This window comes from Macrobrachium nipponense, chromosome 10 (genome assembly GCF_015104395.2).
Source record: "Macrobrachium nipponense isolate FS-2020 chromosome 10, ASM1510439v2, whole genome shotgun sequence".
Classification (NCBI taxonomy): Eukaryota; Metazoa; Arthropoda; class Malacostraca; order Decapoda; family Palaemonidae; genus Macrobrachium; species Macrobrachium nipponense.
This window is the reverse complement of record NC_087204.1, coordinates 104,535,371-104,560,953: the sequence shown is the minus strand read 5'-3', so window position 1 is coordinate 104,560,953 and position 25,583 is coordinate 104,535,371. Positions and strand designations below refer to the sequence as shown.

At 43.5% G+C, this 25,583-nt stretch overlaps 1 pseudogene; it reads right to left on the bottom strand.

Moving 5' to 3' along the window:
- Window positions 1-795: 795 nt before the first annotated feature.
- On the bottom strand, window positions 796-25,084 carry LOC135224070 (NADH dehydrogenase [ubiquinone] flavoprotein 2, mitochondrial-like; annotated as a pseudogene).
- Between the last annotated feature and the right edge of the window lie 499 nt (window positions 25,085-25,583).

The following is a 25,583-nucleotide window of genomic DNA, read 5'->3' as shown; positions in this document are numbered from 1 at the left end:
TGGAAGAGTCTAGGCCTGGGAGCGAAACAGAGCCGATCAGAACGCCACCCTCCACTGCACTAACACTAAAATCACTTCTTACCTTTCAATAGCTCGTATTTTGGAGCTACATTCTTGTCTTCAAATTGCAATATGAATTTGAAGATTCTGTGAAGTAAGAAGGAGATGAGGATACAACACTACTAGTATTGTTAATGCTCTAACTGCTCGTTAGTAAGAGAGCTATAAAAACTTCTAAAGGAAGCGTAACTAATTCTATTTCTGACTTCCTCAAGAAGGAAGTTAGCTCAATCAATTCTAACATTTACTACACGTTATTATGAATAAATATTAAAATTTTCCTTCTTGCAAACTATGTGAGTGTCTACCGAAAAGTTCGGTAGTTACACTAAACAATTCTTCGAAATTTTCGAAGCCAAAGTTTATTAAAACAAATTAATATGCTATGCCGAACCAAAGATCCAGTACTTCCCTGCAAAAGATAGCCCAGAAGATCGATGGCGATGAAATCCAAAAAATCAAGTCAGGAGGAACTGCAAACGTTGTTTACATTCCAAGCGACAGAAAAAATAGGAATAGAAAACGGGAATGGTTCCTAATCCTGCCACCCATGGCAGGACGGTAGATCACCTGACTACCTGCAGCGTGTGCCGCGAAATTTGAATTTCTGTCGGGGACGACGGAGTCTTAGCTATGTATATATCTGACAGGTAAGTTGATAGTATGAAAATTTAAAACCTTAACCCAACATTAACAAATTTAAAACTTTACTCCATAAATAACAGCACAGCTATCTCACCTCATAAACATTGTATAGAATGTTGCAACTTCATAAACTCTCATCCTGGGCATATTAAGTAACTTTGCAACAGCATGCATGGCACTGATGGGCAACCAGTTGCCAACCTGACGCTGAGCAAGATCTAGCAGTGGAATGACGGCTGCTTTTTTTATGGCCATCTGGGTAGATGGACATGATGGCATGAGCACTCTGAAATACACATATGAGAAGATTTCAGAGATCTAGAGGTGAACTATAATGCTTTTGCATTCTGCAAAAATTCCTTCCTAAGAAAACTGAAGAAATATTATCTCCTACCAGACATAATAGTGTTAACTTTACAGTTTACCTTCTGTTAAATGAAATGTAAAAAATGTACAATAAGGGGATTTACTGGTGTCATTATTTTGTAGGGGATAACAGAAGATAATATATCAAAGAATGTTTAAACAAATAATGTCTATAAAAGCTTGACAAAATTTTTTCAGTAACAACATACCTATAGAAAGAACAAAATCTTGAAGTACAAGTAGTACTTTAATAAGACCTATAGCACAGTAACTTCAATATCCTTTCCTATCAATTCTGACTGTGAAATTCACTTTGTAAAAGTCCTTATAAGTCCATATTCCTCTTGATTTAATTGAGCTTAACCTTAATGGACGTTTCATAGGGAATATTTGGAGCTTTTGAAGAATAGCGGTCCCATACAAACCTGGGACCTTTATTCTTCAAAAGGATAAAACTGGGGTCCGTATTGTTAAAAAGGTATTTAGTGGAGAACAACTGCCGAGGAAAACAAGTAACATGATTGGTTTGTCAGCGGTGAACAACCCTAAAGATAAGCAAACAACTTATTGTTTGATTGTCAGTACCAAAGAGGCCTTAAAAAATCTGTATTTTTTCTCTTCACACTCTATTATCAAGTATTTCAGTAATGAGCAAACCTTAAGCAGACATGGATCGCAGCTTTTTTGAACGTCAAATTAAACCATTAGTAATCGAAGACACAATTCCAGTGATTACATGGATGAAGAATAAAGAACTTATTTCTCATGAAATGAGATGCGGCTGCTGCAACTTTGTAATGAACTGGACGAAATGGTGCTTCAAAACTTGATAGACATACTTGGAAGTGCCAAATAAGGACTGTGCAAAGTACAAACATAAGATATCAATCAGAAAAAAATAATTCTTTTTTTTAATTCTAAATTGACGCTTCAAAATGGGTTGAAGACATTTTTTAATGGTGTGATGAAATTGGAGAAATGAGTGCATCTCGGTTATTAAACATCTCACTGAAAGCTATGATTGATTTATATAGTTTCTTTCATGAAGTATGCACTAAGCATTTTGAAACTAACCCAGTTCAACTAGGTGGGCCAGGTATTACAGTGCAAGTGGACGAGTCTTGCTTCTCACATAAACCCAAACATCACAGAGGAAGAACTCCCCATTCACAAATTTGGGTTTTTGGAATTGTAGACACATCAACAACACCACGCCATAGGATATATGGAAATAGTTGAGCGACGTGATGCTGGTACTCTCTTTTGCCAACAATTGAAGAAGTATTTAGGCAAGGATCGACTGTTCACTCAGACGAATGAAAAGCATATCAGAAAATCAGCAACATAGGATACCAACATGAAACTGTGAACCATTCCTTAAATTTTGTTGATAAAAAGCAGGTGTTCACACGCAGCACGTAGAATCCTATTGAAACAAGCAGAAAGGTAAAATAAAAAAGATGAATGGATGCGGAAAAAGGAATTCTTACACTCCTATTTACAGGAATTTATGTTTCGTGAACGTTATAAGGAAACTTTATTTGATTCTTTTTGTCTGAAATTTCAAACAATACTATGTGTGCAATTAATTTGACATACTTTTGTAATTTTTATACTTACAAAATAAAGTACTTTATAATAGTTTATTAATTTTCAATGTTATATTCAGAGGGTCCAACTCGGGACCCCTATTCTTCAAAAGGCCCAAACCCCTATTCTTCAAAAGGCCCAAGGACCCCTATTCTTCAAAAGGCCCAAACCCCTATTCTTCAAAGGCAAGGACCCTATTCTTCAAAAGGGTTGTATGGGACCGCTATTCTTCAAAAGCTCTGAACATTTTTCCAACTTTAACGAATAAAAGGCAGTTTTGTTTTGGTTATAGTAATTTTTTTTCAACTGAAAAATGAAGTATTTATGATAAAACAAAGTTTTATGAATACTTACCTGGCAGTTATATATACAGTAACCTCCCCGTTAACACGAGTTCTGTTAACACAATTTCGATCTTACACGAGTTCAAAATCATACAGAAAAATTCTGCTAACACGTAATATTCGATGTTACACGATTTGAATTTTCCGCTGAGAGCAAGAGCGCGGGAGATGTGGCGAGAGTCTGACTCACCCATCTTTCACGCGCTCTCTCTCGCCTGCTGGCTCAGTGTGAATCCAGCCCTCGCAGTGAAAAGAGCTAATATCTAGCATTGATTAACATAATAGTGCGTACTTTACTATGGCACCCAAGCGTCTTTTGCCTCAAAGGAGAGTGAGGAGAGTGAATCAAAGAGGAGAAGGAAAGTTGTGACCATAGAAAAGAAGTTAGAAGTATTGAATCGCTTTGATCGTGGTGAAAAAAACTTCAGTTATAGTTCACGCTACAGGTCTTAACGAGAGCACATTGAGGACCATAAGGGCGAATGCTGACAAAATCAGAGCTGTGCTGTCGCTGGTACATCAGCTTCCTCCTTCCTCACAATGTTCCAGGGCAAGATCTTTAGAGATGGAGAGGATGGAGAAGTTACTGGCACAATGGATTCAACACCAGAACAGGAGAATGTCCCTCTCAGCATGGCTATTATACAGGCTAAAGCCTTGAGCATTCACAATGATCTGGTAGATGAGGAGGAGAAAGACAAGTCAAGAACTTTAATGCAAGTGCTGGATGGTTCGCCAGGTTAAAAAACGATATGGCTTCACAATCTCAAGATGACTGGGGAAGCAGCCTCTGCCGATGTAGAAGCAGCCAGACTTATCCAGATACCCTCAAGATGATCATCGAGGAAGGTGGCTACACATCTAAGCAGATTTTTAATGTAGACGAAACTGGTCTATATTGGAAGAAAACTGCTCCTAACCGGACTTACATCTTGGTTGAAGAGACGACAGCACCTGGATTCAAGGCCTCCAAGGATCGACTCACTCTATTGTTTGGTGCCAATGCAGAGGGAGACTGTAAGCTGAAGCCTGCCCTCATCTATCACTCGGAAAATCCACGAGCATTGAAGGTAAGGTACGTCAATTATTAGCCACAAAAGTGAAGAGAAAAAGTTTCAATCTTTACACGTGTTTTTATTTATCATCGGATTTTTAATAAGTCATACGATCAAATGAATTAAAACTTGTATTTTCATACAATAAATCACCCTGATACGCTGGGGCTTTCAGATTTTGGATGCGTGTAATATGTGAAGAGAAAATGAAGAATATGTCTTATTATGTTGCAGTCGAAGCTGCAACATCTATATCGCTAATTGGCAACTCAAATCTCTTATATCGCTAATTGGCAACTCAAATCAGAGGCCGCCAAACAAACGGCTCGTAGGCGCAAGAATCTACCTTAACCCTATCTATCCCCTATCCCCTATCTATCCAACTGACGTAGCGGTACGTAAAATTTACCAAATTTTTCGTACGTGTGGTAGGGCATTTCCATAGGCTAGATCATACCTTGGTACCGTGTATCTCAGGTATCAATACACCAGCAAAGTAGTTTCTTTACTGCGCATACTCAAATCCCTGGCGTAGTAAAATTCTCACAATGAAATCAGCTGATCGCACCTACACTTCCCTCTCAGTGAAATGAAACTTGTTACCGTATCCAAATGAAACTGTTACCGTATCCAAACCCATTTTTCTTGACTTATTCGTTTTCCATTGATTTATATGTCGATATTTAGGGGAATTTTATTGACTTTCTCATAAAAAAATAATTTAATTCGCCTGACTTTCATAGTTTTTGGGTTAGGAACAAAAATATAAAAAAAAGTAAATATTTTTTTGTTTTTTTTTTTGTTAACTAACTCACATTTTTTTGCATTTAGAGTTAAATGAATCGACTATAATTCTGTTTGTTCTTGTGTCTTCGCAGGGCTATGTCAAGACCTTCCTACCCTGCTATTGGTATTCGAACAAAAAAGGATGGATGACGGGAAGCATTTTTAAGGATTACGTTGGAAAATTGGAAAAAGAATTAGAGCTTTACTGTGAGAAGGAAGAGATTCCATTCAAGATTCTGCTCATCTTGGATAATGCGCCCAGCCATCCTCCGTCAATAGAAATTTATCCAGCAACATCCAGTTCGCTTTCTTGCCACCAAACACCACTTCATTGCTTCAGCCATGTGACCAAGGAATTATCAAAACTTTCAAGTCTATTATCTACGTCGACCCTGACTGACGGGATGGTTCGACCCTGAATGGACAGGTTGCGAGGACACAAAACAGATAAGATGACTGTGAAGGAATATTGGAAGCAGTTTACCATCAAAGATGCTCTCCGTGTTTTATTAAAGAATCTTGGGAGAAAGTGCCAAGGAAATGCCTGAAGGGGTGGGTTTGGAAACAGCTGTGTCCTCAATTGGTGTATGATTTCGTCGGCTTTGACATCAGTGAAAATATTCACAAAGCTAGCAAGGAATGTCTTGTCAAGGCAAAGGAAGCTGGGTTCGATGAACTTGAAGAAAAAGATATTGAAGAACTGCTTGAATCACACAGAGAGGAATTGACAAACGAAGAACTCTTGGAGATGAGAAGCTACAAAATGCAGAGTTGGAGGCAGTTGCATCACGGCCTACAGCACCCACCCCAGAGCCTGAGCGAATTCTAACAAAAAGTGATCTTGAGGAAGCGCTGTCATCCATACGAGGAGCATTAGACATCCTAGAAGCCAAGGATCCCAACATCAACAGGAGTGCTACAATAGCTAGAAAGGTGATGTCAGAACTAAACTGCTACACAGTAATGCTAGAACAAAAGAAGAAGAAAACAACACAAACAAAACTCAGCCAGTTTTTTATAAAAAAAAACAGTTCTGGTTGAGGGAAGAGAGAAGGGTGAGGAGAGAGAGACCGAGGAAGGACAGTGGAGTGAGGAGGGAGAGGGGGGTGGGGAGGGAGACGGGGGTGAGAAGAGAGTGCAGTCCGAGGAATGGACAGTCGAGTGAGGAGGGAGAGGGGGGTGAGCGTGGGGAACTGGTGGAGTGATGCGTCATAGTGTTTATACTAAGTTTACGTGCGTTTACAACTACGTATGTACTGAACAGTATTTTCTTAAATAAAAAAAAAAAAAAAATAAACTAGGGTAAGAATGTGTGTTTTTTATTGTTTTCTGTGACTTTAAATATAAAAACAAATAAAGTGTTTTTTTTCTGGCAAATCCCCAAAATAGATTAAGTTTCCATTGCCCTGAACGTTAACCCCCTTATTTCCCTTATTCTTATGAGAAATACTTCCCTGTTAACACGGAATTCGGCTAACACGACATCTCCAGGAACGTAACCCTCGTGTTAACGGGGAGGTTACTGTAGCTATAGTCTCTATCGGTCCGCAGATTTTTCAAAACTCGCGGCAACCGCCGAGTGGTAGGTGTCCGGTTAGTGGTTAACAACCTTACGGGGTGGGGTGGTACTTGGAACCATTCCCATTTTCTATTCCTCAGATCATCTCTTGCCCGACCTGTCTCCTGAGGGGAGGGGTGGGTTTGGGCCTAAAAATATATATATAAACTGCCAGGTAAGTATTCATAAAAACTTTGTTTTATCATAAAATACTTTCATTTTTATGAATGAACTTACCCCTGGCAGTTATATATATATAGCTGATTCACACATTAGGAGGTGGGTGAAAGAGAGCCAACATCGTTGGGAAAACAACTAAAAGTTGTAGGTTATAACCTTGATTCTTACCTGCTAAGGAGCTGACTTCAAAATTTCCTGCCTCTTGAGTTGCTTTCCCTTAGGAGCGCCAGCCAGGATGAGACCTGCTATGCTGAAACCACTCAACAGAGTCTGTCAAACGGGGCGAAGACCAACAACGTGACTAGACTTCTGCACTACCTATCCCCTTTTAATTAACTGCAACCCTACTCAACCTAACACCTAACCTTGCAGACTAGATATTTTATCTATCTAGCTAGACTGAGGGTGCCATCTCGACCAGACCACTCCTCAGACAACCATAAAAACACAAACCCCAATAAAGGTATGTCAAACTAAAGTTAAGATTGAGGGGAGGTAGTAACTCCTTCGTCCAATAACGAAGACGTAGCTACGTATGGGCCCAAGAGTAACACTTCTCGTAGTTTACTCTTACCTCTCTGAGATAATGAGAAGCGAATACAGTCTCGCTCCTCCAAAATGTCGAGTCCATTATTTGTCTAACTGACATGTTCTTCTGGTATGCCAAAGACGTAGAAATAGCCCTCACCTCATGGGCCTTCACTTTTAAGAGACCGCAAGTTCTCCTCCTCACATAAGAGTGAGCTTCTCTAATTGTTTCCCTCAAGAAGAATGACAATGCATTCTTCGAGAGGGGCCTTTGAGGATCTTAACGGAACACCATAAAGCACTGGAAGGTCTTCTTAAATTCTTGGTCCGTGACAAATATGTCCTGAGAGCTCTAACTGGGCAGAGGAGTCTCTCCTCCTCTTGACCCACCAAGTTTGTGAGGTTAGGAACCTCAAACGTCCTCGGCCAGGGTTTGGATGGGTTCTCATTCTTAGCGAGGAAGTCGAGCCTTAAGGAACATACAGCTCCGTCTTGACTGAAGCCTACCTGCTTCTCCATCGCCTGAATCTCGCTGACCCTTTTTGCTGTGGCGAGAGCCATCAGAAATAACGTCTTCTTAGTCAAATCTCTAAGGGTCGATTGCGAGATGGGTTCGGACTTCCTACGCATAAGAACTTCAAAACCACATCCAAATTCCAAGCCGGGGGTCTTACTGTGTGTAGTCGTTTCAAAACGACTTCAAGAGATCCTTCAAATCCGTATTTAGTGATAGGTCGATGCCTCTATGCTTAAAGACTGTTGAAAGCATACTTTTGTATCCTTTTATCGTGGATACGGCCAGCTTAGATTCCTGTCTGAGGAACAGAAGAAAATCAGCAATCTGACTCACAGAGGTAGTGGTTGAGGACACTTTTGTGTCGTTTACACCAAGATCTCAAAAACTTCCCACTTTGATTGGTATTCTCTCTGCGAAGATATCCTCCTCGCTCTTGCGATAGCTCTAGCCGCTTGCTCAGAAAAGCCTTTCACTCTGACAAGCTTCTCGATAGTCTGAATGCAGTCAGCTGTTAGAGCGTTTTGGGTTTATGATACTTCTCGAAGTGGGGCTGTTTGAGAAGCTTTGGACTTGGAGGAAGGCTTCTTGGAAAGTCCACTAGCATCTCCACTACCTCTGTGAACCATCTCTTGCTGGCCAAAAAGGTGCTATCAGGGTCATTCTCCCTGTTTCGAGAAGGGCGAACTTCTTGATGACCAGATTGATGATCTTGAACGGGGGGAAACGCATAAGTATCCATCCCTGTCCAGTCCATCAAGAAGGCGTCCACTGACTATTGCTTCCTTGTCCGTACCAGGGAGCAGTAGTTGGGGATTCTCTTGTTCTTGCTGGAGGCGAAGAGATCTATCGATGGCTTCCCCCATAACTTCCCACAGTTCCTGGCAAACTTGAAGATCGAGGGTCCACTCTATTGGAAGAACTTGCCCTTTTCTGCTGAGCATGTCTGCCCTCACATTCTTCTGTCTCTGTACAAATCTCGTTAACAGATTTATTCCATTCTCCTTCGTCCATAGAAGGAGTTCCCTTGCTGCTTCGTATAGGGACAGAGAATGAGTTCCTCCTTGCTTTCTTATGTACGCAGGGCTGTGGTGTTGTCCGAGTTGACCTCTACTACCTTCCCCGAGACTACTTCTTTGAAGGCTTGTAAACCTAATAGGATGACCATCAATTCTTTCTTGTTGATGTGCCATCCTTTCTGTTGCACTTCCCAAGAGCCCGATGCTTCCTTGTTCCCCAGTGTTGCTCCCCAACCTGACTCCGAAGCATCTGAGAACACTAGGTCTGGGTTCTTCTTGTATAGGGATATTCCTTCCCTCAATTTTGCGGGATCCAGCCACCAACTCAACTGTCTTTTGAGTCTGCTGGAATGGGAAAGAAAGGAGATCCTCCTGATTTCTCCTGTCCCATACTCTTGAAAGGAAGTGTTGCAGAGGTCTGAGGTGCAACCTTCCCAGGGAGACAAACTGCTCGAGCGAGGAGAGGGTGCCCAGCAAACTCATCCACTCCTTCGCCAGCACTTCTCTCTCTCCCATAGGAATTGCTGCACTTTCTCGAGGCACTTGTTCTGCCTCTCTTGAGAGGGAAAGCCCGAAAATTAGCTGAGTCCAGAACTATCCCCAAATAGAGAATTGTCTGACTCGGTTCGTCTGGGACTTCTCCTTGTTGATGATGAGTCCCAGTTCCTGGGTCATCAGAAACGTATTCTTAAGTCCTCCAGACACTTGTTCTTCGATTGTGACCCTATCAGCCAGTCGTCTAGGTATAGGGATACCCTTATCCCTTCTTGATGAAGCCAAGCCGCTACGTTCGACATTACCCTGGTGAAGACTTGAGGGCTGTACTGAGGCCGAAAACAAAGGGCTCTGAACTGGAAACACCTGTTCTGAACCACGAATCTTCGGAATTTCCTTGAAGTCGGGTGGATGGGGATATGAAAATAGGCGTCTTGCAAATCCAGGGACACCATCCAGTCCCCTGGACGAACTGCTGCAAGCACAGACTGAGTCGTTTCCATAGTAAATTTTGTCTTCTCTACAAAGACGTTCAGTGCGCTGACATCTAGAACGGGTCTCCATCCCCCCGAGTTCTTGGGTACTAGAAACAGGCGATTGTAAAAAGCCTGGTAATTCTAGTTCCAGTACAGGTTCTATGGCTCCCTTTCCTAGCATCTGTCTACTAGATCTAGGAGAGCCTCTTGTTTCGTAGCGTCCGAGTATTGAGCCACTAAGGCTCTTGGTGTTCTCGAAAGAGGTGGCTTTTTCAAGAAAGGGATCTTGTAACCTTCCCTGACGACTGAGAGGACCCCCACCAGGTTCCAGCCCCCTCCTTTTCCAAGTCTGCCAAAAAACTTGACAGTCTTGTTCCTACTGCTGACTGGAGGACTTGTAACTCATATCCTAGCACGGGATCTAAACGATCTCTGCTTGCTCGTACCGCCTGTCTCCTGTCTTCTTCCTCTGAAATCCGTCCTGGTCGAAGCCCTACCTCGAAAGGGCTGCAAAAATGATATTGTTATTTTACAATAAAGTTTTGTACATACTTACCTGGCAGACATATACTTAGCTTACGTCTCTGACGTCACGACAGAATTCAAAACTCGCGGCTAACGCACAGGTAGGTCAGGTGATCTACCTTACCCACCGCTGGGAAGAAGCGGTGTAAGAACCAACATACCTTTCTTGCCAGATTTTTTCTCTCTTATACCTGTCTACTGAGGGGAGGCTGGGCGGGCCATCAATCGTATATGTCTGCCAGGTAAGTATGTACAAAACTTTATTGTAAATAACTATCATTTTTTGTACATGAACTTTCCTGTCAGACATATACTTAGCTGATGACACCCTTGGTGGAGGGTACAAGACAGAAAATAACAAAGAAAGGTAAACAACACCTGTTGTAGGATAAAAAAATAACCTTGGTTCTTACCTGTTTAGGCTGAAGACTTCATAGATACTGTCTATTAGTCTGCATAGCCATAAGAGCTACAGCGAGGGCGTGACCTACAGCTGAAAAGACTCTTTGGGTCTACTAAAGGGACTTGATATCCGCTTACTTAGTAGAATCCAAGTCGGATCATGTCAGGGGGTGGGGGTTCGCCCCTCTTTTATGACAGAACCTGTCCACTACCACGCAGGGAGCTTCAAACCAAATCCGATCACCTAACCAAACTAAAGTTATTAGTATTACGAAACGAAAAAAGATGCCTACCTGCATATTTTTCATACAACCAATATGAACTCATTAACAAAAAAACAAGGGAGGAAAAAACTACTAAGGATATGTTCCAGCTCCCTGCCCCAGCACCGAATCCGCCGATACGTACGGGCCTAACGCGAAGCACTCGTCATACGTAATACTGACGTCTTTTAGGTAGTGGTTGGCGAATACTGAATTCTACATCTCCAGAATGTAGTTTTCATCAGATTCTGAAGAGACATATCTTCTTAAAGCCAAGGAAGTGGCAATTGCTCTCACTTCATGAGCTTGACTTTTAGGAGCTTGAAATGTTCTTCATTACAAAGATCTATGCTTCTTTCACAACACTTCTAATGAAGAAAGACGCGCATTTTTCGACAATGGTCTGCTGGGGTCCTTTACAGAGCACCATAGTCTGTCCTCAATGCCCTTAAGGGTTTTCTTCTTCTGAAGGTAGTATTTTAAACTCCTAACAGGGCAAAGAGTTCTTTCAGGTTCTTCCCCTACTAGGGCAGATAACCGCGAACCTCAAAGTTTCCTTGGCCACGGATTTGAGGGGTTCTCATTTTTTGCTAAAAACGAAGGAAGGAAGGAACAAACACGGAATCTCCTTTGAAACCTACCCTCCTTCTAGGGCATGAATCTCACTAACCCTTTTAGCGGATGCTAAAGCCATGAGAAAGAGAGCTTTCCTCGTGAGATCTTTGAAGGAGGCTAAATGTGGTGTTCAAACCTAGCGGACCTCAGGAAACGAAGAACCACATCCAGATTCCAACTTGGAACCTCGTTCGAAGTTTTTGCTTGGCAAGATTCAAAAGATCTTAATAGATCATGAAGATCTTTGTTATTCGAAAGATCTAAATTCCTATGTCTGAACACCGCAGCCAGCATGCTTCGGTATCCTTTGATAGTATACTGCCAAACCGCATTTTTTCTCTGAGGAAAACTAGGAAATCTGCTATCTGAGTCACAGAGGTACTGAAGAGGAAAACTTCTGGTTCCTGCACCAACGGCGAAAGAACCGTCCACTTCGACTGGGAGACTTTAAGGGTCGAAGGTCTTCTAGCTGAGGCGATAGCCTTAGCAGCTTTTGTCGAAAACCCCTTCGCTCTGACAAGACTTTTGACAGTCGAAAGCAGTCAGATTGAGAGCGGGAGGTTTCTGTGATACCTGTCGAAGTGGGGTTGTTTTGAGCAAATCTGTCTTTGTGGAAGTGCTCTTGGAAAGTCCACCAACCATTCCAGTACCTCTGTGAACCAATCTTGGGCGGGCCAGAACGGAGCTACTAGCGTCATTCTTGTCCTCTCCGAGATAGCAAATTTCTTGAGGGTTTGTCCCAGTACTTTGAAGGGGGAAAGGCGTAGACGTCTAGCCCTGTCCAATCTAGGAGAAACGCATCCACTGATACTGCTCCTGGTCTGAGATCGGGGAGCAGTAAAGTTCGATTCTTGCGTTCTTTGCTGTTGCAAAGAGATCGATGTGAGGTCTGCCCCATCTTCTCCACAGTCTTGGCATACCTCTGAGTGGAGGCCACTCGGAAGGCAGGAGTTGATTCTTCCTGCTCAGAGATCGGCCCCGACGTTCTTTTCTCCCTGTACGAATCTGGTGAGAAGACTGATCTTCCTTGTTTGAGACCACAGCAGAAGATCCCTTGCTGTTTCGTACAGGGAGAAGGAGTGCGTCCCCCCCTGTTTTTTGATGTACGCCAAGGCTGTTGTTGTGTTGTCCGAATTGACCTGCACTACTGCATTTCGGACTTGGGGTTCGAAGGCTTTCAATGCCATCCAGACTGCCATCAACTCTTCTTGTTGATGTGCCAGGACACCTGATCCCCCTTCCAGGAGCCTGACACTTCTCTTGTCCCGAGCGTCGCTCCCCAACCTGCCTCCGATGCGTCGGAAAACAACACATGGCTGGGGTTCGGCATGTAAAGAGACATTCTTCCCACAAATCGAAGTGGGTTGTTCCACCACCGAAGGTCTCTCTTGATTTCCTTGAGATCTTGAAGGAGAACTCCAGATCTAGGGAGAGACGCCTCCAGTTCTGGTATAGAAGAACTGTAGAGGCCTGAGATGCAACCTTCCCTAGAGAAACGAATTGCTCCAGCGAGGAGAGTGTCCCCCAGCAGACTCATCCACTCCCTCGCTGTGCATGCATCTTTCTCTAGAAGGTCGTTATTTTCTCGTAGCAACGAGCTATCCTCTCTGGCGACGGAAAAGCCCGAAAAGCCAGAGAAGCTATCCGAATCCCCAGATATATCCTCTCTTGACTGGGGATTAATTGAGACTTCTGGAAGTTCACCAGAAGTCCCAGAGAACTTGCCAATGTAAGGGTCTTTTGAAGGTCCTCCAGGACATCTTTCTTGAGACTCTGCTCTGATTAGCCAGTCGTCGAGATAAAGCGACACCCTCACTCCCTCCAAATGTAGCCACTGCGCCACGTTTTTCATTAACCCGTGAAAACTTGGGTGCAGTTGATAGGCCGAAGCACAAGGCCTTTGAATTGGAAGATGTTTCCTCCCATCATGAATCGTAGATACTTCGTGAAGAAGGATGGATCGGCACATGAAAGTAAGCGTCCTGAAGGTCTAGAGACACCATCCAGTCCCCTGGACGAAGAGCCGCTAACACTGAGGAAGTTGTCTCCATGGCGAACTTCCTCTTTTCCACAAAGACGTTCAGGGCGCTTACATCCAACACCGGTCTCCATCCTCCTGAGTTCTTCGGAACTAGGAATAGCTGTTGTAAAAGCCCGCAGAGCGGGGATCTTTCACTAGTTCTATAGCCTCCTTCTCTAGCATGAGATCTACTGCTAGAGAAAGGGCTTGATTCATGATGGGGTCCTTGTACTTGGCTACCAACTCCCTCGGAGTTGTCGTCAATGGTGGTCTTGACGAGAAGGGAATGAGGTATCCTTTGCTGACAATCGATAGGGACCAATTGTCTGCCCCTTTGTGGCCCGCCAGACGTCGGCAAATTTCAGTAGTCTGGCACCCACTGATGTCTGGAGTCCTTGATCGCTATTTCTTCCCTCTGACTGACTTAGAGAAGGTTTTACCTCTCTTAAAAGGTCTAGTCCCTCTGGTTGCAGAACCTCTGACAGCGGGTCCTCCTCGAAAGGGCTCCTGTCTCAGAGGAGTCTCTTTCCTTGGCCTTGGGTTGGAAGACAGAGCGAGGTTTCCTGGCCGCCTGGGCTAACATGTCCTGAGTAGCCTTAGCTGAAAGGGCACTCGAGACATCTTGAATAATTTCTTGGGGAACAGAAGAGGAGAGAGTTGAGCATACATAGCGAGGCCCTTTGCGCATGTGACACTGCCTTCGTGAGAAACGAACAGTAGACCGACCGTTTCTTAATCACTCCAGCTCCAAACAGTGAGGAGACTTCACTCGATCCGTCTCTCACTGCTTTATCCATGCAAGTGAGGACACAGTTAAGATCTTCAGGAGACAGAGCATCTGGGGTCTGGGTCTTATTAGCCAGAACACCTAAAGACCAATCCAGGAAGTTGAAAACTTCCAGGACTCGGAACATTCCCTTCAGTAGGTGGTCAAGTTCGTTCATTCCCCACGTAGTCTTGGCGGACAAGAGGGCGGAACGACGAGCAGAATCCACCAATGAAGAGAAGTCCGAGTCCCGCAGACGAAGGGAGAGCGAGGCCTAAAGGTTCTCCCGATTCGTACCAGAATCCCAATCTGCCAGTCAGTTTAGACGGAGGGAAAGAAAAAACCATCTTCCCTTTCTCTACTTAGAAAGGAGCCTTCCCAAAAACCAAAACCTCTCAGCGCCTTCTTCATGGAAACAGTAGGTTTCATCCTTACACAAGACGAAACCTTCGACGTCTTCGAAGTGGAGAATAACGAAAGAGGAGAAGGGGGGAGCCACGGGAGAAAGGATATCTCCAAACTCTTGCAGGAGTAACTCTGTCAGCCTCTTTATAGGAGGAAACAGAGGAGTCTTTTGGTCCTTCTTCTTCTGAGGGGTCCTGTTCTTCTTGAGCTGAAGAGCCCTCATGATCCTTAGAGGCGCGACTATTCTTAAAGAGTCTCTAGAGGAAGTAAGACGTATACTTCTTGGAGACAATGCTTCAGGAAAGTGTCTACTTGCAACATCCTTCTTGTCTGGAGGAGAGCGTTTCCTAGATTCTTGGAGCCTAACAGGAGTAAGAGGATGTCAGCGCGTAGCGCCTGTTAGAGAAGAACTTCTATCAGGCTCTTGCGCCTATCCAAAGGAGAGCGGCTACCAGGCGAACCAGCGCTGCCATACGAGAAGCGCCTACCAGGCTCTTGGCGCCTATCCAAAGGAGAGCGGCTACCAGAACAGCGCCTCCATAGAGAAGCGCCTACCAGGCTCTTGGCAACCGAGGCGAGAGGATCTCTGGCGACGAGCGCCTACTAGGTGAGCGCCTGCTAGGCTCTCGCGCCTGACTCGAGGCGAGTGAAAGTCGGGAGAAGAGCGCCTGCCAGGCGAACGCGCCTAACAAGCTCTTGATGCCTGTCCAGCGAAGGGCGCCTGTCCGATTTAGGGCGCTTGTCAACCGGAGAGTGAGGCGAGACGAGGAGCGGCTACGAGGCGAGTAGCGCCTACTAGGCTCTTGGCGCCTGTCAAGGGGAGCGATCCTGTCTCGAGAAGAGCGTCTGTAGGGTGAAGATCTCCTACGCGCAGTTTGCTCCTTGTCCGAAGGAGAAACCTGTCTGTCAGGCGAATGTCGCTTAGACGCAGATGTGATCTTGTCCGAAGCAGAAAAGCCTCCTGCGAGAATCCGAACGCACAGGTAGAGCGCGCCGCTTCCGTCGAATAGCGAGAGTCAGGAGAGGGGAGCCTGGGACTTCTTTACAGGAAGCGAGACGGTCCTTCCTACGACGAGAAGGACACCAAAGAGAGCCAGCCAGAGCCGAAATCTGCGCCTGAAGGTTAGCCACACCCTTGCAGGAGAATTCACAAACTCGTGAACAGGTGACGAGGCTCGATCTCCGCTCGGAACGATACTCCTGAGATCTCTTACGCTTCTTCGCTTCCACCTCAGGCTCTTCCGAAAAAACTTCAGGGCTGGAAGGGCGGGCGCAGGGAGCGTTCCAGGCTCTCTTCGAAGGGCGCGAGGCTTCCGAAGAGCTCCATCCTCGTTTAGGAGAAGGCGAAGACGAGAAGCATTGGCGCAAAATTTCTCTCTTGGAGCGATCCAAGGTAGCCTGGGAACGATCAACAGGAGCTACCGAGGGGACGCCTGACCGTTGGGGATGCTCCCTAACCTTCCTGCGGCTTTCGACTTTTCCTCCTCCACTGGGACTGGGAGTCTGGAAGAGGTCTAGGCCTGGAAGCATTAGGGAGCCGATCAGCGCACCCTCCCACTGCACTGGGTTTCACTGCACAAATCACTATTGGAATCACTTACCTTCTAATTGTTTGATTTTCCTCTCCATACTGCGAATGGTGGCTTTCATGGAGGCCACTTCCGAAGGCGCATCTTCGGCTTCGGTGCAGGGAGCAGGAGCTGAAACTGACAAAGGAGCTACTTCTAAAATAGGATTATCTACATCCAACTCGCTAATACGAGATCTACTACTGCTCCTGGAAGAAGCTTTCCTAACTTTATCCTTTTCAAGCTTCCTCAAGTAGGAAGACAAAGACTTCCATTCATCCTCATTCAGCTTTTCACATTCATTACAAGGTTATTAAAGGTGCATTCATTCCCTCTACACTTCAAACATACCGTGTGAGGGTCTACCGCAGCTTTCGGTAGCCTCACCTTACACTCCAGTCATACAACAAACTCTAAAACATAGCAGTTTTCTTAGTATCAACATCAGACATCATGAATCCAAGAAAAATCCAAAGAAAAGTAAAACCAATAACTGTCCACAAATCGCGAATGCCAGGCCAACAGATCGGGTACTTCACCAAAAGTCCGTAGAACAATCCAGGGCGAAAACGAGAAAAGAATCCAACTGTCAAGAGGTACCGACAACAGGTGTGGTCAACACCGACGACAGAAAAAATCTGGCAAGAAAGGTATGTTGGTTCTTACACCCGCTTCCCAGCGGCGGGTAAGGTAGATCACCTGACCTACCTGTCGCGTTAGCCGCGAGTTTTGAATTCTGTCGTGACGTCAGAGACGTAAGCTAAGTATATGTCTGACAGGAAAGTTCATGTACAAAACTTCTTTTCTTCTTTCTTTGTTGATGCCTGACCGCCCGGAAGACCCTTTCTTACGGAGCGAATTAGAAGATCTTGAGTGCCTTCTGAGTTAGAGAAAGAGTAATACCCTAACCAGAGCTTGCGGAAAAAGATGTTCCGAGAAAGGGGCATAAAGGAGTTCCGCCTTCTGCGCGATCGTAACTCCTTTGGTGGCGAAGGAGCATAACAGCGCTCTTTTCTTCAAATCCCCGCCGTAAACAGGGAAGCCATCTCGTCGCTCCATCCCTCAGTGCCTTATCCATACAGGCCATAATGCTAGTTAACTCCTCCATTTCTGTGGCCTGTATGTGTTCTGCTTTCCTGGCCAGCACTCCCAGGGCCCAGTCCAAGAAGCTGAATACTTCAAATGATCGAAATATACCTTTAACGAAGTGGTCTAACTCCGTCATGGACCACATCACTTTCGCTGAATTGAGGGCATGTCTCCTTGAGGAATCTACAATACCGGAGAAGTTTCCCCTGGGAGGAGGCAGGTACTCCCAGGCCAAGAGCTTCTCCAGTCTCGTACCACATTCCCGCCTTAGACGCCAGCTTAGCCGGAGGAAACGGAAAAAGGGTGGTTTTCACTGCTTGTCTTCGTTCCTTCAACCAGTCTCCTATTCTTGCCATCGTCTTCTTCGCGAAATAGACTACTCATCTGATGAAGGCTGACTGTTTTTGCGACTTCCTTCTAACGAACTGTGACTGAGGGAGAACGGGGGAGCCGCTGGTTTAAGTTCCTCTCCAAATAGCTCAAGGAGGGAGCGAGAAAGCACTTTATAGCTGCAGCCGCGTAGAAGGGTTTATCCTAATCCTCTGAAATTTCTTCTAATTCCAGACTTCCTTCTATCTCTTTATCCTTATGGGTAGAAGGAACAAAGTCGGAAGGTCCTTGTTGATCGAGCTGTCATGTGCACCTTCATCAAATTCTTGCTGATGAACACCTGTGTCAGGCGAAAATTCCTGAACGTCAGATGCGTCCTTGTGTCGTGAACTGGAAGCGTCCTGACGTCGAGAGTCCAAAGTGTCTTGGTGCCGAACGGCTGGTACATCCTGAGGCCGATCCCTTGCTGCATCTTTGCCTCGAGCGCTATATGTTTCCCGACATCGGGAGCTGGATACGTTCTTTGCTAGCGCACTGTGAGAGTCCTTTCGTCGCGAGATGCATGGGTCCTGGCGCCGAGGGCTGGCTGCGTCCTGGCGTCAAGAGCTGGTTGTGTCCTGATGATGAGTGCTGGATGCGTCCTGAAGACGAGTACTGGATGCGTCCTGACGTACAACAGCGGATGCGTCCTGTCCGCGAGCGCTGTATGCGTCCTGTTCGCGAGCGTTGCATGCGTCCTGCCGACCCACTTTGGATTCGTGCTGTTGAGCGAACAGACTGTCGGGAACGAGCGCTGCTTTCTCCTGCGAGGAGACCTGAAGGTGTCGTCGTGCCGAGCTACCAAGTCCGTATCTCGGCGTCTAGGTAAGGAGAGGAGAGGTGACGAGAGCTAGATTTAACGTGGCGTAGAGAATCGAGGGAAGGTTTAGCAGAAGAGTATCGTAACCTCCTGACATCACGAGGACGGAGTTGTTCAAAGTCTTGAAACGGAAACGGCGCTTCCTCCCTTGATCCTTCGTCACTGGCAGCCTGTCATCCTTACCTCTGCCCGACTGGAAGGAGCGGGCAATTAAAAGCTTCTACTGAGTCGAAGTCAACTGCTCTTGCATGACCGCCATGAACGATCTCGCTACCGTTGCTGGGTCCTGCGGTTCCGAAGGAGACGGGCGTCGAGGTATGCTGGAGGAAGGAGAAGGTTCTCTAGAGAATTCCCTGTAACTGAAGGAAAAGGAGATCTCTCATGTCTCCATGCGTCCTGCGGAGAATCATCCTCTCAAGTTCTCGTCCTTTCGCAGGCGATGCGTCCAAGCCATCATCAGAAGGAAACGGTTCCGGGCTACTCCATCTACTCGAATGGGGCGAACGAAACCACGTCGAGATCAGGACGCTGCTTCCAACTCCTCTTGAGCGGTCTCGACTCCTCATACGCCATCTGCGTCGAGGAGAGGGGCTCGGAGAAGACGCTACCACTTCCGACACGCCTTTTCTGTGGCGGTCATAAGCAGCCTGGGAAACGCAACAGGACTGCTTGAGGCGACGGCTGACCGAGGATCAGTTCCTCCTCTCAACCCCCTTACGGTCATCGACATACCTTCTCCCCTGGTCCTGGGAGCTTGGTAGAGGTTCTAGGACCTAGGGGCATGACAGGATCGATCAGTCGCCACCTCCACTGCACTTTCACAAGCACTATCACTTATTGCACCTTCACTCTTACCTTGTTTTAAGGCTGCAAGTTGCTCCTTAAGAATTTGTCATCATCAGCCGCCATCATTGACGTACTGAGGGTCATCCAAAGTAGTTCTACAGGTCCTACTACAGGAGAAGGAGCTACTACCTCAGGAGCAGGTTCTAATAATACAGGGGTTAAGGGAATGGAAAGGTCTATAAACTAGCTTCACTTCCAGACCTAGATTTAGATTTAGAAGCCCTCCTGACTTTATCTAATTCCAATCTACGCACATAGCGTTTCATATCCAACATGTTTCTCATCCAAAACCTCGCATTCTTTACATCTTTTATCCAAGGCACATTCAAAACCCCTACACCCCAAACAAACAGTGTGAGGATCCACCGAAGCCTTCGGCAATCTCACCTTACACTACAATCCTCATTCACACACTCGAAACTGTTTCTGAGACATCTCAAATCAAAGAATCATCCAAAGAATAAACAAAATAAAGCCAAAAGCGATTGCCAATCCACAGAATACTGTCACCAATTCAGTAGAAATACAGCGACACAGGGATGCGAGCGAACAACCCGACGGCAGACTAACAACGATGTTGACAGTCCAAACCGGCAGAGATGATCTGAGGAATAGAAAATGGGAATGGTTCCAAGTACCACCCTGTAAGGGTTGTTAACCACCTAACCGGACACCTACCACTCGGCGGTTGCCGCGAGTTTTGAAAAATCTGCCAGACCGATAGAGACTATAGCTATATATATATAACTGCCAGGTAAGTTCTATTCATAAAAATATAAAAACTATGCTAATCACCTTCTGGATTATGAGTTTCCTTCCTTTACTGAAATATCTCAGCTACAAGCATCTTCCTAGGTACCCAACACAAATAAAGAGATCTGTGCACTTTACAAGCAGCTAGAATAAGATATTAAACAACTCTTCTCATAAGTAAAGGGAAAAATTGTATGAAATGTTGCTTCTTACCTTTAGATTTTCTGCAGTAAATTCGAAGGGAGTGTCAACATTGTTTTTCTGGTGAATCTCTATGCTGAAAGACAAAATTATTTCCATAAATATGTGAAAACAGGCATATTAAAAATAACCAATAAAAATTATATTCAACAAAGGAAATAGAGAGTATTTTCAGTCATTTAGATGTAAGCTCTAGCTAGTAAAAGAGGGCATTATATTTCAAAATTAGAATACAGTACAGAATCTCTGCAAACATATACATATATCCAAAATCTTTTCTTCCCATCCAAATGTAGATTAATTTGAAGAAATTAAAGTAAGGAAAAGTGTATTTATTTTAAAGTTGCAACTTTTTTGGCTATTAAAATTTACAGATTTTATTAACACGGTATTCATAGGTGTTATCTGTACGTATTTGAATCCAAAAAATACTGGGGAAACTGATGTTCCATAATACACACCAATGCCTAATTAGAAGCAGTACACTGGTACTCAAAGGTTAGACAAAGCCATATCAGCAACAAAGACAAGAAGCGATATTGTTGTTTATGCTGTAATTCAGTTTTAATACAATAATCTGATAAAAATACAGTAATACTCTTCCGATCCATTTTGGAAAAGTGGGAAATTGGTAGAAAACTTAAAGAGAGCAAGAGAAAATGCTACAAGGTACATTTACAAAACACAAAATAGGTACATTTACAAAACACAAAACTGAATATAAAAAACAAAGGCAACATTTACGTATTTAGAATGAATAATTTCTAAAAGCACCAATTATAAGAAATAAAATGTAAAATATTATGTAAACAGTGGCAATTTTACTTACCACAAAAAGGCTGTCACTGCACACGGCAGGACTCCCGTGTAGATTGCGGACACCCCTTACCTGCAACATAAAACAACAATTGATTGCACATAATATAATGCAGCTACAAGGTATTTGCAGAAAACAGCAATCTGACCCAAATATTTGTGCTCCCATACTTATTAATCATCCATTATTCCATGTTTTTCAACTGTAATCCAAGATACAAATTACTGCTTTGAATTATAAAGGGTTTACAGGCAGTCCCCGCCTTACGACGGGTTCAGCTTACGACATTCGACGTACGACAATTTTCAATTCTATTCGTCAGAAATTATTTCCAGGTTTAAGACACATGTTCCAGGGCTATGTCATTTACGACGCTGGTCTGGTAGAAGAAATAGTGACTCCAAAAATGCAATCAATATTTGAAGTTTTTTTTTTTATGAAAAATGCAATAATAATGCAGCTTACAGAGTTAATACACAAAAAGCATTATAAGTAAGGTTTTCTTAGGATTTTTTATGATTTTCCGGCTTAAGACGATTTTCAGCTTATGATGCGTCTCAAGAACGGAACTTTGTCTTAAGCCGGGGACTGCCTGTATACTGCTAGTTATACTGTATACATATACATAATACAGATAATGTACATCTTGTACTGACTTGCACTTTTTCAGAAAACTGCATCATATCATTATAGCAGCTAATGTTGACTTGTCACATAGGCCTGGGGCTAGTTCAACATTGTGTTCGTTGTATAGAATGTACTACAATGAAAAAATCCTCTGCATTTTTCATTACCTGATCCGTTAATTATTGCTAGCAACACTAGCCCAGCTCTTGCTGAAACAAGGTGTACCGATTCAAATTACTCAGTTTGCCAGGAGTTTTATCTTGGCTACAACTAAAATGTTCAATAGTTTGCCTAGTGCAAATGTTTCTACAAACGAAACAAACTCATTCCTGCTTTCTATAGGCATCTCCTGAATTCAGGCGTTTCTGTCTTATTATCTATTCCCTCGTATACCTCTATTTAGTATCACCTTTTCCTATAATTTGAATTTTTCACTGCGGGGGTCTATTTCCTTTTGAGCCCTCTTAGGTTTAGAGTCTGCGGACTTTGTCCATAGTAGATTTCTGCTGAAGTTTTTAAGAAAGAAAGAATGTAAGGTCAAAAAACTCGCTAGTGGGATAACCCAAGTCAGGTAGGGCACAACGCCTTATATTAAGCCTGGTTATGTTAGAATTGATTCAATTCACAATGTACTGCATTGATTACGGAAAAAAAAAAAAATCAAGTTACCTTTAGGCAAGACAGTAAAAAAATAACAGGTTCAAGTCCAGATCCTTTACATGTTATGTCGTATCACCTTTGAAAGCAGGTAGGAACAGAAAGGGTTTTTTTTTTAGTAACCCATATGGCAGGAGAGACAGGTACACTAGGCTGGTAGTTCACGTGGATACGTAAATTTACTTGAAAAATTCATAGCTGACATGGGCTAATCGTGAAATACACCAACCTTATGTTGGCACTAAGTTTGAGTGGTGTGGGGAGCGGGTAAAACCAGGCCTGATGGGTATTTGTAAAATTTATCAATATAACAATTGCATAGCAACTATATTTTTCCTGACTGGTTATCTTGTGCTTTGGCTCCTCTCAATCACTATTGTTGGAGCACAACTATCATGTTTCCAGTATACATAAGGCTTGGCTATAACATTGAAGGGGGATCCTTAAGGGGGATCGATGGAACACGGAAGTTTTTTGTACCGTTAATGATTTTTCTGGTCATTACTTTTAATAACTCCATAATCAAACCAGTCTAATAGGGTTAAAGTACAAAATAGTTACACACGCTGCTACAAACAAATCACACTGCCTGAGCCAAGCTAGGGCTACAGCTAAACCTATTTGTAAAACTGAAGACTAATGGTTCCCACCAATCGAGCGAACATAATATTTACCACCTTGCACTTATGCTTTTAGTTTATACTTTATGCCTTTTGTTTGTGTATGTGATAGTATTTAGTTTTTTTTTTGTTATCGTTCATCCTCAAGGGCTATCACTGAAAATGGTGTCCATTGTGCATGTGAACTGATAGTTACCGATCCAGTGTGGCACAGTAGTAGTCTTCAGTTTTACAACTTAGGTAGGCCTTTTGGGTAGCCCCACATCAGGTCATGGTGCCTCAGCCTCTGGCACTCAAGGTTAGGTTAGGATGTATCCCAGTGGGGCAAATAAGTTTGTTTCTGGTCCAAACCCTCAATGCCCAAGAAGAGACCTACCTGGTAATTCTGGGCAATAACTCCGCACGGACTGCAAGGAACGTTCCCGTGAATACGACTGCCCCTAGGAATTGGTTTTGGGCATCAAATGTATTTTGCCGTGTTTATTACTAGCCCCTGAGGGTTAATTACAGTCGACCCCAAAAAAATAACAGTAAATTTTTATTTTTAACAAGAACCTAAATACTATAGGAACCTATAATTTCCAAAGAAATACCCAACACGGAGTTATTATCTAGATCTATCGAGATACCTAGTAGGTAGATGTGCTAAACCAACAGTGCAACTGTGATTCATTTACAATGTTTAACCATATTTAGTATTAACCCCTGGAGAATCAAATGTCCTTAAGTGCATTTTACAAAATTAAAACTTAGAAAAAATCCTCAAATATTTAAAATAGTACCATAGATATTTTGGTAGATCTATAGTACTACCTATTCCGCAGCGCCTAGACTATGACAGTTGCGGTTTTCTATGGATTTTTACCTCCTGAACAAGAATTTTAAGTAATATTTATTCGGACAAACTGTAATTAACCCCCAGGGGCCAGTACTAAACGCGGCGAAATACATTGGATGCCCCAAATCCCAACCCCTAGTGGATGTCGTATCCACGGTTACATTCCTTGCAGTCCGTGCGGAACTACTATTCTTTAGAAATTACAGATATTTTATTTTCTATTGTGATAAATAGTACCTTAGCCTACCTAGTCTGCGAGAATTCCTCAGTACTAGGGATGTAGGCTATACTAGTACTTATTTCATTTAATATGAAGATTCTAAAGACATATAGTACTAATAAAAAATACAGTAGGGATGTCCGTAACCTCAAAAGAAACTGAGCATTAGCTAGGCATCCGAAATGTGCGCAATTCTGCAGTTTTGGGCCTATACTAGGCCTAAGTAGGTAGTCCCATTGAATATCAAAGGAGACTATTTTATCTTTTTCAACACAATCTATACTTAACCTACAACTTCGCCAGCAAAAGCTCCAATTTATCGACAGATAAACATAAGGCCTATTATGCTACTCGTACTTAGGCCTAAGATCGCTAGGTCAGTAGTAGCCTAGGTATGACTATGATTACCTAGTACCTTATGTCTAGGCTAGGTATGCGATCATTAAGGACAAATTTGGACTGTTACCTAAGCCAGGACTTCCATAATACGGATTTACTATGTTAAATTACTAAATTAACGTTAAAATGATTATATTAAAGCCTAAGTAGCTAGCTATCGTTAAGCCTGTGAATTGGAAGCTCCGTAAGCCTTGGTACCCTAGGTAGGTCTAGGTCTACTACTTAGTAGGCTAGGTCGAATCGACGCAAAAACTCAACTTAAAATTAATATCATGAATATTAAAAAGTTAACTTACTAAAATAACATTAAAATCATTATATTAAAGCCTAAACTAGCTATCGTAAAGTCTAAGAATTGGAAGCTTCGTAACCATAAGATGTCTAGGTAGATCTACTAGGCCGAGACTAGGTACTACCTAGGTACTACATAAAACCCGGCTTAAAATTAATATTTAACAAAATTAGTTATTACAAGACAGCCAAAAGGCATACCGAAGTCGCCCTAAGGCACCTGGCCATAGATGAGAGCATCCTCCGGCAGTGTCGTCGGCTTCAGGTTGCAATTGCCAAAAAACACAACGGCAAAGATCAGCTGGTTTTCCTTTAGGGTCTCTTGTCTTACGTAGTCGTGAGCAATGTTGCCAACGACGAGGTCGTCTTCTTAACCAACGGCGATTCAGTAGCCGGCATATCGGTGTTTCTCTGTTTATTTATAATTGGAGATATTGTTTTTTCGATTAAATTTTTTCTAAATTTTTTTTCAACTTAGGGCTACAGTAGAAAAGGATGAGTGGATATAATACAGCACAGATGAGAAGACGTGAGAAATTTTAGGATTTTATGTGAGGGGTTGGTACTAAACTGAGGATAAATTTCTCTCGGATATCGGCATTTACTGTTTTTATTTCTAAATGGAGATATTGTTTGTCAATTAGATTTTGTTATTGAACTAGATAGAAATGGATGAGTGGATATAATACAGGACAGATGAGAAAGCGTGGGAAAATTTTATAGCACCTTATATGAGGGTTGGTACAGTAAGTTCCAGAAGTGAAGCGACAAATCTCAGAATTGATCGTACTTACTTCTTTAGAAACTCGTGGGGTTGCCAGTTAGTATATTTTATTCCAATTATCGTCATCCTATT